The sequence below is a fragment of the Podarcis cretensis genome (genome assembly GCF_951804945.1).
Source record: "Podarcis cretensis genome assembly, chromosome: 3".
NCBI lineage: Eukaryota > Metazoa > Chordata > Lepidosauria > Squamata > Lacertidae > Podarcis > Podarcis cretensis.
In genome coordinates this window covers 113,104,991-113,119,505 of record NC_137172.1, presented here as the reverse complement: position 1 = coordinate 113,119,505, position 14,515 = coordinate 113,104,991, and the positions used below count along the sequence as shown (strand labels likewise).

The following is a 14,515-nucleotide window of genomic DNA, read 5'->3' as shown; positions in this document are numbered from 1 at the left end:
ATATATATATATATATATATATAATCTTGATATTATTACATCAATATAATTTTGTGCACTGTAATTTCATTGATGTGCAAAATGCTTAAGTCAAAATGAAATGATGGCAAATTGCTAAAGCATTGGCACTGTTCTGGAGACCAGATCAGTCCGTTTGGACCCCCAAATCTGGATTTTCCAAAATCTGGAAAGTTTGGTGGAGATAATTCCCTGGGCATCCTGAGAAAGGAGCTGTTTCTCTTGTTTGTTTTCAGTTGGACTTGATGCAGCACAGCCTTAGGTTTGGGAGGAACAAAAAGTTAGTTCTTGCTTGATGCAGTTTAATGGCATGCAAGCAGAGAATTGCGTCAGTAAAACTGCTTACACTAAACATTGCATAATTCAAGGCTTTAAGTATTTAACAATCTGCATGATAAATGATGCAGCACAGCTCAAAAGCAGCTGAGATGGAAAACCCCTGCTCTGTGCCAAAATGGACAAGATTTGTCAAACATGTCAAAAGTCATGGAAGCCCATGTATGTGTGAGGCCTAGACAGTTTCTCGATTGCTATGAATTCAGGCCTGAGCTTCTTCTCCAATGTGCATTTTGATTATAATTATATTATAAGGGTCTCCCAAGTTTGCTGGGTCCTGGGTTTTGGAATTGTTTCTCCAGGCAGGAGGGTTAGAATCGAAGGGATAGGCTAGTTTCTCATTGGCTCAAAAGGGTATGCTATTTGGATCAATCTTATCAAAAGAACATTGACAATTTGGGAGTTGCTTCTTCAATCAGTGTCCACTCCTCAACTTCTTGCCGTCCTCTGCCTCCATCAACCACCTCTAGACTCCATCCCTGTCTGAACAGGTTCCAAACCATGACCTGCCAAGAACTTCTGTCAGGAGTGTGTGCAGGAGCCAGGCCCTGTGACCGGTAGGGCTTCCCAGGACTGGGGCTTTCCTAAGTTTGTTCTGAAGAGGCAAGGCATGGCCACGCAGGTGAGGCCGATTTGGTAACTCACAGCACCTGGTGGCAAGAGGCGGGAAGTGGCTCTTTGCCACAGCAACATACTTCCTGCTGAAGTGAAGGCACAAGACAGGAGTTGATCATCATGTGAGCTGCACACAGGTGGTCTGAAGCGAGCTGCTGCCATTTCTGTGGAGCCTCCTTTTATTGAGACAAATATGCAAGCCAGGCAAATACATTTTTTGGGCTGTGACTTTTACACATCTTACGTCCCGAGATCGTGGGGTGGTACAAAGCTATTTTGGCACCTGTTCCACGGCGTCATTTTCCCCTTGCACAGTGTATGGCGAAGGAGACCAAAGGTCTCACGGACAAAAGGTTACAGACAGGACACCACTGACTGCTGAGACCGCAAAAGCTCAGACATAGGGGACGATGTTCCGACAGCCGTTGCTTGTCTGAGGGGGTGGGGGTTCCCTGCACCCCAGGGTCACGCATGCAGGCAGACTGTGGCTGCTTGCTGGTGGAGAGTGTGCTCCCTCCGGACCTCACTGTCCACTCCGCGATATCCCTACACCTGCCTTGCTGCGTTTTGACTCCTTTCTTCCTGACCCTCGGACCCTTGGCTTCCTGACTGATGGCTTCCGCACTTCCGTTCTTGCTTCCACTCTGCCGTTTAGCCCCCGGTCCCGATGTCCTCCACCGGGATCTCAACCGCCCATAAACCGGACCGTGACAACTTCCTTGTTCTCAGCCACAGGAGTCCTCGCAACATGCGATTGACGGAGTCTGTCTTGATCAGGTGCGGCAAACCCCCTGCAGCTTTAGTGGCTGTAATCCCGACCCCGCTCTTCAGATATGTAACTCAGACCCAGGGCAAGCCAGCAAATTAACCATTTGATTTTGTTTTCTGTTACATTTTTGAAGCTGTTTTTCTCTTTTCTGTACAAGGCACGGATATTGGATCATCTTTTATTTCTTTTTTGCAGCCTTTGGGGTGACCACATTGTGCATACGAAAGTGTTGTCTTGCTGTGGGTAGATTTTTTTAAAAAAATGTTACTAGTTAAACTAGCATCTCATTTCTATTCACTCTTATAGTTGCCCATACAAATCAGAGGCACTCCTGGCTTCCTTGTATGTTCAGTTAGCTGAAGTGTAGGGAAGAAAAATTGTGTATCTCACCTCTGGCTGCGTTAGGACCACAGATAACATGCTAATGGGTAATTGAGAATCTTTCTGTTGTCTATTCCTTCTTCTAGTGTCCCACAGCGCACTTGGAGAATCACAGCAGCTGATCATTCAGGATATAAACAGCTAGGTGTAAGATGAGACAGATAGATAGAAATTACCATATTGCATTAGGGATAATTGCAAACTCTAGAGATATGTTGGATGGATGAGCAACCTGCCATATGGCTGTTTTCATGTTTACCGAGTAAAACGTAATGCAGAAAAATGGTTTCCTTCCCTGTACTAATTAATGAACTGATCTCGCTTTCAAAAGTACTGTTACAGTATTGTCAAGTGGTCCTGAACATCACAGCTATTGCATGTACTCAGTGATTGGGATCCATTGGCCTTTGCACTGTCATGAAGTTGCCTTAATGCAATGCCTCTGCACAGCTCAGATCGTTAAAAATGCTCTCTAGTACAGTGGTACCTTGGGTTACAGACGCTTCAGGTTACAGATTCCACTAACCCAGAAATACTACCTCGGGTTAAGAACTTTGCTTCAGGATGAGAAGAGAAATCTCGCAGTGGCGACACAGTGGCAGCAGGAGGCCCCTTTAGCTAAAGTGGTCCCTCAGGTTAAGAACAGTTTCAGGTTAAGAACGGACCTCCAGAACGAATTAAGTTCTTAACCCGAAGTACCACTGTACTAATTGGGTTGTCCTAGAATGGCATCATTTTATTTTGTGCGTTTTTGAATCCAGGATTAAAAGCTTTCATGAAAGCCATTATTATTATTATTATTATTATTATTATTATTATTATTATTATTAAACTTTATTTGACAGGCAACATAAAATTACACAACATCCCACATCACACCATAATATACTACAGAACAGAACAATACACAACTATACATTATATACATCACCAATCATTACTTTTATCTATAACTAATTTACAGAACAGAAAGAAGAAAGAAGAAAAAAGAAAAGAAAGAGAATTAAGGGAAAATAAAGTTGACTTCCAATTAAACCCATTGTACTACCACTTATTTTGATTGTTTTACACACAGGATCATACTATTATTTTGTTTTCATAATTCTTATCCAAAGTACATGCCTATTTATCACATTCGTCTTACAAGAATCAGTCAAGGTCTGCCAGGACATTTTTGTTGTTGCAGTAATTTTTCAAGTAATCTTTAAATATTTTCCATTCTTTATGTACCTTCTGCATTCGGATATCCTCTGATTCTCCCTCTCATTATGGCCAGCTGTAAATATTCTATCATTTGGACCTGCTATTCGATTGTTGTAGGAGTCTTTTTGCTTATTCAGCTCCTTGCTACCAGGATCCTGGCTTCGGTTGTTGTGTACATGAATAGTGGTCTGACATTATTTTTTATTTCTGATGACATTATCCCTAGAAGGAAGGCCTCAGGGGTTTTTTGAGAATGAGAACATGAGTAGTTTTAAAAATTCATTATAAATAGAATCCCAGAATTCTCTAATTGCCATGCATTCCCATCACATATGCGTATAAGAGCCTTTACCTTTTTTTGAGCCCCCGAGCAAACTTCTGAATTTTTAAATAGATTTTAGCCAGTTTAGCTGGGGTGAGGTGCCATCTATACATTAAAGCCTTTCTCCAGGATATCAGCGCTTCTCTCAACATCAGTTTTAGAGGTGTCGTCTCTTCTATGGGTTGCTTTGGACTTTGGAGCTGTTTCCACTTTTCATTCTTGCCAAAAATCACCTCCATTTCCCCGTGTTTATTCGATGGAATCTGTTAAGTTGTGGGTGAACATATCAGACGACACAGCGATTCTTCAGACAGCTCTTGTTTATTCACAGGCCAGAACAGAACTGAACTGAAGGGTTCAGCCAACCTGCTTATATAGAGCTCAACTACAAAGCAACAGTAACAATTTTCTGTAACTATCCAATCACTGAACGTCACTTTCAATTCCTTATTTGCATATGCGGACCTGAGTGAAAACTATCTACAGTATCGCCCTGCTGGCCCAGGGTGAGAACTTCAGTACATAACAGAATCCCTTGAAAATGGCTCTGCTTCACATGAGAAGGCTGAAAATGTCCCTCGGGCAATTTAGCCTACAGAGCACAATTCAGAAGAACTCATGACCAAGCTTGGGGAAGCTTCCCAACTCAGTTGGGAAGTTGAAGTCTAGGCAGAACAGTTATACTGCAACATTTACACTAATGTACTATTTTGGCTGGGATGCAAATACTTCCTGTGTGAGAGGAGGGACACTTCCACCTGCGCTAGAGAAAGAGTGTGTGTCTTCAGTCCTTCCTGTGCTGGATCACATGCTATTCTGAGGATACAGGAACCCTACAGAAACAGCTTGCAGGGTGTGAGAGATGGCAGTAGCAAGGGGGTGGGAAAGTCCCATTGTCTGGCTCAGAGTCTTTGGATCCAAGCCAGTATTAAATGCCTAATATTGTGATAGGCGCTGCACAAATTAAATCCAAAATAAAGTCTCTGCCAGTGTTTGTTTGTTGTTTTTGTTTTGTTCCAATCTAACAAAAACCAGACACAAAAGGGATAGGGAATGGGAAGGGATAATTAAAATAAGTAAAAGTAATTATAAAAGGCATAAACAAAGAAAATCTTTCTGACTGATTGCCAAAAGTAAATAAATTTCCAGAAGATACCTTTGATTGTGGTAGCAGTTTCGCCCCTGTAACCCAATGTGGTGATCGAAGGTGTTTTGTTTTGTTTTTAATATAGAGATGCTGATTTGAAATTAACAAGAAAAGTGGCATGGATGATACAGGAAATAATTCATGCTGGAAAGCTTTTGTCTCAGCAGCTGGCTTTCTTACGGAATCTTAAAGTGCTTGTTACCATTTTCTGAAACCTAAATACATTCTTAAATTAATTTGAGTCATTTCCCATGGCAAATATCTTTATCTCATTGCTTTATCCAAGGTGTCAGTGTTCATTGGTTTTTAGCATCACTTTCATAATAATATTTGGATCCTGAGCTTAGAAATTTCATATTGCCCATCCTTTTGGTATATTTTGAAATTTATGGGTGATTAATATTTTTACATCAACCAACATTGGGCTTTCAGTACTTCTAAGAGCATAACTTCTCACTGCATAAATTAACTTTGGCTGAGTTGCAATTTCTCCTTTATAGCCTGAATTTCCAATAACCAAGTAAATGAACAATGAACTTCTACCTTCAGGCAGACTGCTGATTATCCATGCTAGAAATTCTGGCATGTGCTTGGGAGCTGTGGATAAGAAAAACTTAATCTTGGACTTAACTTTTGCACCTTCAGATTGAACAAGTTCAGTTACCTTGTAGAAGAACTGAATTTCAGCTGAATTTTTGAGAGCTTAATAACTAAAGCAATTGTAAAAGGCTTACAAGGAATCATAACTGCCTTAATAGTTGTTGAAATAAAACATGCTAATCCTCTAGTGGCCCTTCGTAGTGGAGGGAATGGCTGCCAGAAACTGGCCCCTATAGTCATTAAGCACTCTGAATCTCACAGTGCTTTCTTCTGAGCATGCTTGGGCCAATCTTCTGTAGATTTGGCAATGATGCGTAGGTTTCCTGATCCCACCCCCTGCCAACACAGGAGTTGATGGGCTTGCAAGCAGGAAGAACATCTTTCCAGTTTGGAGGAAAACTTGCACTGGAGTAAGGGTTCAGGATATGAGAGCTGCTGTGGTCAGAGTGATAGACCAGAACTAGGGACATCCAGGTTCAAATTCCCACTCATCTATGAAGCTCATTGTTCCTCACTTCAGAAACATTATTGTAGAGTTGGAAAAGGTTCAGGAAATGGCTTAATGATCAAGGGGATGGAGCAACTGCTGTATGTGGAAAGGTTGCAACATTGGGGGCTTTGTACTTTAAAGAAAATGTAAGAGGCAGCAGGGTACATGTTTTTAAAATTATCCCAGAGATGGAAGGAAGAGACAATCCCGACCAGAGAAGAATGGCAAACCAAGTTGATGGACTATGCCGAAATGGCAAAATTAACTGGGAAGCTCAAGAACCAAGAAGACAAGAAATTTAAAAAAGAATGGGAAACGTTTAGAATTATATACAAAATTATTGTAAACAGGTCAAAACATTAGCAGGATTCTAAACACACTTGTATTGTAACGGAATGTATAGATAACCTAGGAAGATACAAAAATGGATGAGATCATCTCTCCATCAGGACTTTTATAATACACTACCACAGGATACAAAGTACAAGAATAATTTGAGGAATCAAATGTTCTATTTTTTTCTCTTAGATCATCAATGAACTCATCTAGTGTTGAAGTGGTTTTGATCAAGTGTGTTCGACCTGTGGAAATCCATTGTGAAAATTCAATGGGGTCACTCCCTGATAGCCAGTTTTCATAACTTCAAAGTCCAGTATCCCCAGATTAAAGAAGTACCGTATGTACTTTGCTTTCAGAAAAAAAACTTATAATAACCAATATTATGTTAATTTTTATGATGAACAACTTTGTTTCATTTATTTTTTTCTATTACAGCTATGGATTGTGGGAAAGTTGTACCCAGTAGCCATTTTTCCTCCCACGATGTCCAAAAAATGTAAAATTTTTGTTACAAGGAATACAAAATCCAAAAATTTCATTCTTTGGCGAGAAAGAGCATGTCTTTGCAATAATTTTCAACATCAAAAACTTTTAGTCCCATCATGCCCACACGCTGAAAATAGAGGTTTTCTAAACTTAGTTTTCCCACCAAAAAAAGTACATTTATAAACTATATCTTCCTGAATCCCCAAATGGTTTTTGACCTTCTGGGGCAGGCTTGTCCAAAGTTTGTTTTGGGGGCCTAATCCGGCCCACCAGTCAGTTAAATCCAGCCCCTGGCATGCAATTCAAAAGCAAGGAGGAAACCTAAACCTTTTCTGTTTTGTTTCCACCACCCTCTAGAGTTTTCAGTTATGCCAAACAAGGGTCTAGAGAAATTAAAGTCATACTTGTAGTCAATAGGGAAACTTTAAAGCACAAAAATACTCAGGTAAATAGTTAGGAGGGAAGACAGGAGTGCCTGGCGTGCTCTGGTCCATGGGGTCACGAAGAGTCGGACACGACTAAACGACTAAACAACAACAACATAGTTAGGAGATGGTTTGCTACAATCCTTGCCAAACTTTTTTTACTGGCCACAGCTAATAAAGAGATGCCTTGATAGTTGCCACATTCCACTCTATTCCGATGTCATGAGTATCATGACGCTGGTAGATTCTTATCAGCTTCAGTCTTCATCTGCCTTCAAAGCCATTGTAACATACCACTTGTTATCTTCCGCCTATTCTGCAGTTGAGGACTTCTTGGATTCACTCGCTGGATCATCACCTTGTCGTGGTGATTGGGCTTGCAAGTTGCTCTGATCCTTCTGAGCGAAACCGCCAGGAGTCTCGTACTCCCAGCAGGGTCACCCAAGGCGGTAAGGTCAAGAGGGAGGAGCTAGACAAAGAATAAGCCAAGAATGATCCAAGACATCAATAGTTTCAAGTTGAGGACAGGATTGGCAAGTGGGGTGGAGGGAAGGCTGTTTTGTGCATTCAAAATCCCCTCTCCCCAAATGCTTTCCCACCTACAATTGAAAATATGCAGGTTATCTTAAGGTTACCAGACGTCCCCGTTTCCCGGGAACAGTCCCCAGATTTACAAATCAGTCCCCATACAAAATCCATTGAAGTTGAAAAGTGTCCTCGGTGGGAGATGATCTATAATGAAATGAAAAAGGTATTTAAATATACCTTCCTGAAGAAACCAGAGGCCTTTCTCCTGGGCATGGTTGGCCAATTGGTGCCAAAGAAGGATAGAAATTTTTTTATGTATGCTTACAACAGCAGCAAGGATACTTATTGCAAAGTATTGGAAGACACAAGATCTACCCACCCGGGAAGAATGGCAGATGAAGGTGATGGATTATATGGAACTGGCGGAAATGACTGGCAGAATCCGAGACCAGGGAGAAGAGTCGGTAGAAGAAGACTGGAAGAAATTTAAAGTTTATTTACAGAAACATTGTAAAATTAAGGAATGTTAGAAGGATGCTGGAATGAAGCTATGTGGTTTTAGCAGTAATGTTATAAAGGATTAAGTAAAAATGGATTGTTAACAGGTCAGAATGTAAAGTTACAATATATTAAGATAAATTAGTAAGATAAAAACAAAGAAGGAAAGGATTTGCTGAAACAACTAATGAACTAGAATACAAAAAAGGGAGGTGTGAGGAGGTCAAGGAAACAAGCAAATATAGATAAGATATGGAAAGATGGATTTGTTTTTAATTGGTTTTTTTAATTTTTTCTGTATTTTGTATTTTCTGTTTTTCTTTTTCTTTCTTTTTTATTCTTGTAACTTCTTGAAACACCAATAAATATTATTTTAAAAAAGAAGAAGAAAAGTGTCCTCGGATGCATTGAAAAAAATCTGGTAACTTTAGGTTATCTGTGTCTATTTTCCTCTAGGGTAGAAAAAACAGATTAAGCAGAAAAAACCCACAACAGTGGTCAGGGAAGGAGTTGAGTATGATTTCTGAAAAAATGCCTGAAAATGTGATGGCAAAGAAAGCTGAAAACCTGACTCAGGGGAAAAAACCCAACAACTCTAATTCATGGTGGGTGGTATATTTTTCATGGGTGACTCATTTTTTATTTTTTTTCATATTTAGAAAGATAAACATTTTAGAGGAAGCAGATGGTAGTAGAAGTCCAGCATGTTTATGCAGTGTAGATAGGCATATGAGAAAGAAAGAAAAACTCCATGCACACAGATGTTTAAAGATCAGATGTGGCCTTTAATCAGATGTATTTCCTTGGTGCCAGATATGGCTTGTGTGTAAACAATAGTGGATGGGAAATGCAAAAATAAAATAAAAATAAAAATGCAAGTGAGAAAATGCCAGTTTAATCACCGCAAAACAGATAATCAGAGGGTGTGCCAAAATGACAGCAAAGTTGCTATTTCCTTTAGATCTGGATGATGGTTCTTACCAGAATGGAATGAGTATATTGTGTGCTTTAAAGTTTCCCTACTGACTGCAAGTATGACTTTAATTTCTCTAGACTCTTGTTTGGCATAACTGAAAACTCTAGAGGGTGGTGGAAACGAAACAGGAAAAGGTTTAGATTTCCTCCTTGCTTTTGAATTGCATGCCAGCATGGTATTCGGTGGAATACAATGGTGCACTATACAGGAATGGTTGACTGCTACTGTTTGCAGATATAAAACAAGGGGTGTATTTAATGGCTGTAATCCTAGAAAAGCATTTCTCCCCTGAACACTGTTAAAAATGTATTACGCAGAGAAGTGGCATGCTGTATGAGTACGTGTGTGTGTGATCTTTCTCTCCCCAGGTATATTTTTTAAAAATCAAGGTGGTGGTGAGAGACTTTGGGAAAGCCTTCATGAACAACAGTCTTAACCCCTTTCTTCTGCTAATGGCAGATAATTATACTTTTCAAAGAGTTGGCTGATTTCTTTCCAGGGCTGGGGGCAGAAAATACCTATTGTGTAGCTCAAGTGCCTGATGTGCTTGGAAGCAATTCAGTAGGTGGCATTGTTTGGAAAGCTGGGGGGAAGCTAAAGGTGGCAGGCTAATTGCTACATTGGGGTGAGCTGCTGGAGACAAGGCGATCAGATTCACAGAACTTTTTCAGCTTGCCCTGAGTTTTGTTACAGGCCCAAGGAAACAAAGATGATTTAGAGGGTTTGGCAAGCTTGAAGAGGAAAATCAATTGTGTTTCAAGGGCATTAGTATTGAACAGAAACGTCAAAGCCTTTCTGTATCTTTGCTTTCTTTTCTTCCCCCCTCTTTTTTTAGAAAAAGCTTTTGTTGGTTTTAGGAACAACCTTTTCTCTCCGGCCTGCGATTCTGGTGGATGAAAAGGAAAGGAAGCTGATGGCCCCATTAATATGAAACCTGTATCAGTGTTCCTGATTAAAAATGTGTGCTGTATTACAGAACCCTGTACAGTGGTTCCTCGGGTTAAGAACTTAATTCGTTCTGGAGGTCCATTCTTAACCTGAAACTGTTCTTAACCACTTTAGCTAATGGGGCCTCCCGCTACCACTGCTGCGCAGTTTCTTTTCTCATCCTGAAGCAAAGTTTGTAACCTGAAGTACTATTTCTGGGTTAGCGGAGTCTGTAACCTGAAGCGTCTGTAACCTGAAGTGTCTGTAACCCGAGATAACTCTGTATGTTGAAAGTACATATCTTGAAGTCAGTAGTTTTAACACATTGTCATAAAAAGCTTCCTTAAACCAAGATTAAAGCATTTTGTGCCTCTCTAAGTATAATTAAAAGCATGTCTGCATGTTCTTAATTAAGGGGATCAGGTTTTCTCAAATAACGCACTCAGTCTTTGCAGTCAACACACACAAAGGTTTTATACAGAACATGGGTGCAGTGTAGGCTCTGGAATACTCCATTCATCCATGGGATGCTAGGAAACGGCAGCTTTGCCCCCATATAAGTGTTGAACTTCCAGCTCTGCCCTAATATTTCAAATTGGTCAACCTCCACAGACCCTCCACGTGCCCCTATTTTCCAGGGACGTCCCTGATTTAGAGAAGCTGTCCCAGTTTCTGATTTGATCCCAGAACATCCCACTTTTCCTTAGGTTGACCCTATTTTCTTTAGAGAAATGTTGGAGGGTATGGAGTTATCCAGCCCCCAAGCCATCTGAAGGCAGCCCTGTATGCGGAAGTTTTTTTTTTTAAAAAAAAAAATTTAATGTTTCAATGTGTTTTTACATATGTTGGAAGCTGCCCAACGTAAGCTGGGGAACCAAATAAGATGTGTGGGGTATAAATAGTAAAATTATCATTCTCTATTTTCATCAAAGACATGTTGGAGGGTATGCCTCCATGCTGTACTGAACATCAAAGGCAGACAGTTTTCACTCTTTATTTCTGGAAGGGAGGAGCTCAAAATTGATTGGTACAGCACTCTCAAACATCTTGACAGCGAAAGGGGCCTATTGGGTATGGGGCTGATACACTTCCTGATAAATCTCATTTCATGTTTCACCACACACCACTGCCACTCTGGACAGTGTTTTTGGTACGATCTGTACCAATTCCTTCTCAGTTCCTAGCTTTTTGTCTACTTTCTCCTGTCTATGAGTAGCTGCACCAATCATATTTGGCTGTACCACAATGCCAAAAAGTCAGTTTAGAGTGAGTGTGGACAGTTTCAACCCTGTTTGAAGACCCTCGCTTTAACAATAAGGGGTGTTTTTTGCAGAGGTGAAAGGGTTGGATAACATCTTCCATTTGGGCTTAGCTCCAATTAAGTAGGGAAAGTGACACATGGGTTTGTAATAATAATAGTAGTAGTAGTAATAGTAGTAATAGTAATAGTAATAATATACCTGGGGAGAGAAGCTTTTTATGAAATGCATCTGGCTGGGTTTCCCAGCTGCTTGCTCTGAGTGGTACCTTTTCTCTCTCTCTGCTTTCCACTCTTCCTGAGGAAATGATAGCTGTTCCTTCCAGTCTCCCACTTTTCATTCTTTGATTGCTGAAACAACTACCTTCCACTACCTGGTCTTCCTCTCTCCTGTCTAATCCATCCTCCAGGCACAAGCTGAAATCTGAAGCCTTGCTCTCCCTGGGCTGGCATGCCAAGGGCCTGCTATTCTTCTGCTTGCTTTGCAGCCTGCCAGTTTGTCAAACTATGCCAAACCTGGGCTGGCTCTGTAAGCTGTCACCCTGCTATATCTGGATAATGGCAACAATCCTGTGTCTACCTCCATAATTTCTGTCTGGTGTCCTTGTTAAGAGTGTTGGACTGGAAAGACCTAAATCCTCCCTTAGACATGAAGAGGAACTGAGTGGTAACCTTAAACCCACCAGCATTACGTAAATCTCAGCTCAGCCCAACCCTTGAGTGGGTTGTGAGGATAAAAAAAAAAAGCAGAAGCCTCCTTGGAGGAAAGGCAGAATAGAAATGTAATGAGCAGATTAAGTAAACAAGGTAAAATAACTATAATCTGCCTCTTTTGTGCCAGGCCGTCATGAAGTAATTGTCTTTTAGCAGAAGTCCTGCAGTAGCTAAGCTGCCCACCCGCCAGCTTCCCTCCTTTCCTCTTTCTGCCTACACACTGCAGCCTATTCCAGTGACAGAGACACTAGTGACTATATTGCGGCCACCCACCTCAATAAAAGAAAGGGAGACTATGCCGCCATGCTCCTGCTTCCGTCTGCCTCAGAGAGAAAGAGAGAGACTGGCCATTGTGATGCTGCCCACCTGGAGGAGAGAGACTGGCCATTGTGACCACGCTGATGCTGTCCACCTGGAGGTCTCAGAGAGACTGGCCATTGTGACCACGCTGATGGGGCCCACCTGGAGGAGAGAGACTGGCCATTGTGACCACGCTGATGCTGTCCACCTGGAGGTCTCAGAGAGACTGGCCATTGTGACCACGCTGATGGGGCCCACCTGGAGGAGAGAGACTGGCCATTGTGACCACACTGATGCTGTCCACCTGGAGGTCTCAGAGAGACTGGCCATTGAGACCACGCTGATGCTGCCCACCTGGAGGAGAGAGACTGGCCATTGTGATCTCACACTGATGGTGCCCACCTGGAGGAGAGAGGCTGGCCATTGTGACCTCACGCAGATGCTGCCTGCCTGAAAGGGAGGGGGAGAGAGACACTTCCCTCTCGTCCTACATGTCAACCACTTTCATAGGAGAGATGTCATTTGCACCCTGAACCAGATAGGAGATTCTTCACTCGCACCCCCTTTTTCCCTTTCAAATGCAAGGTTCATCTCTCCTCAGGCAGACAGGCTCCACTGTCCACAAATGAGTGTGGGTTTTTTTTTTTTTTTGCATAGGATAGCTGCTCTCTCATGCCAGCTGTCAGTGATGATAACTTCTCCCTGTGCTATCTCTTCCTACTGCCTGCCAATTATGTATCCGATGAATGGGGAGCCACTATCCCCATTAACAGCCACTGTCTGGAGATGACAAAGCAGCTGAGAGCCAATTTGCAAAGCATTGTGTTTATTTCCATAGAAAACAACAGGAAGCTACAATCTAAATTAAAAGCGAAACTAAACTGTGTTCTTCAAGAGCCACAGTTCTTACAATAATGCTTAGTACCATAGATGTTTGATATGACATGTCCTCTCATGCTGTCTTCCCTCACCCTTTCTCTGTCTATAGTTGCTTAGCGTGATACATGTTGAGTTCTTATCTTCCTTTTGCCCCGGCCATTTGTCAGTTTGGGATACTGCTGGCCTGCGGAGGAGAAACACAGCTGGCAGCTTTATCGGCCTTTTCTGAGTGTATCACTTGCCAGGATGCCCAGCTGTGCTACTTTGTGGCATAACCAATACTCAACTCAAACTGTGATTTATCCCCCAGCTAGTGACTATTTCAACACACATTAAGTGCACCAGAAAAGGCCAAAGGTGCCAGAGATGCCAGTACAATTCCAAAATAATTATTGATGCTGGTGGGTTGCCTTGGTGCCCAACTTGTGGATTTCCTGGAAGAGCCAGCCTGGCCATAGGTAAAGGTAAAGGGACCCCTGACGATTAGGTCCAGTCGTGACTGACTCTGGGGTTGCGGTGCTCATCTCGCTTTATTGGCTGAGGGAGCCGGCGTACAGCTTCCGGGTCGTGTGGCTAGCATGACTAAGCCGCTTCTGGCGAACCAGAGCAGTGCACGGAAACGCCATTTACCTTCCCACTGGAGCGGTACCTATTTATCTACTTGCACTTTGACACGCTTTCGAACTGTTAGGTTGGCAGGAGCAGGGACCGAGCAACGGGAGCTCACCCCATCACAGGGATCTGAACCGCTGACCTTCTGATCGGCAAGTCCTAGGCTCTGTGGATTAATCCACAGCGCCACCCGCGTCCCTCTGATCCAGAAGGGCTTTCTTCATATTGTTATAATTTCAAATGATAATTGGCATGAAGATGTGCATTCAATAATTAAACTGTATAACCAGAGTGATCGAAACCAACAAAGCCTTGGTTCCAAATCTTGTCTTGTTAAAGACCCTGCGTGCTTAGCTTGGCCACACATTTGGGGGTGACATTTGTACGGAGCTTATGCCAGAGCTTATTCATGCCTAATAGCCCAGGCTGAGTACACAGATGTAAGTACATGTCAGGGGGCGCAATGCAGATGTAAGTACATGTCAGGGGGCGCAATGGGTCAGTGCATCTGGCTGTTAATTAGAAGTTGTGGGCATTGCAGGGAATTGGACTAGATGACCCTCGGAGTCACTTTCAACTCCCATTTGTGGCTGTGAACAGACTCTTTGCAAAATGACTGTAAAGTGCACAGAGGGTGTGTGACCCTGATTAGCCCCTTCCATGTGTACCTTTGTACGCAAATAAATTTCTAA

General features: G+C 42.1%; 1 protein-coding gene and 1 long non-coding RNA gene across 5 annotated transcripts in view; one reads left to right on the top strand and one right to left on the bottom strand.

Annotated features, from left to right (window-relative positions):
• PLCB1 (phospholipase C beta 1) overlaps nucleotides 1-14,515 on the top strand; it is a 472,399-nt gene that overhangs the window by 163,565 nt on the left and 294,319 nt on the right. The window lies entirely within an intron of this gene.
• On the bottom strand, nucleotides 1,770-13,812 carry LOC307212675. 2 transcript variants are annotated; one of them, XR_013837081.1, is made up of 4 exons: nucleotides 12,672-13,812; nucleotides 12,306-12,430; nucleotides 11,521-11,616; nucleotides 1,770-2,260 (listed from the first exon to the last, which is right to left on the bottom strand). It is a non-coding gene; the product is annotated as an uncharacterized lncRNA (long non-coding RNA). The 2 variants fall into 2 exon arrangements; XR_013837082.1 differs by having other exon boundaries at nucleotides 12,306-12,398; nucleotides 12,687-13,812.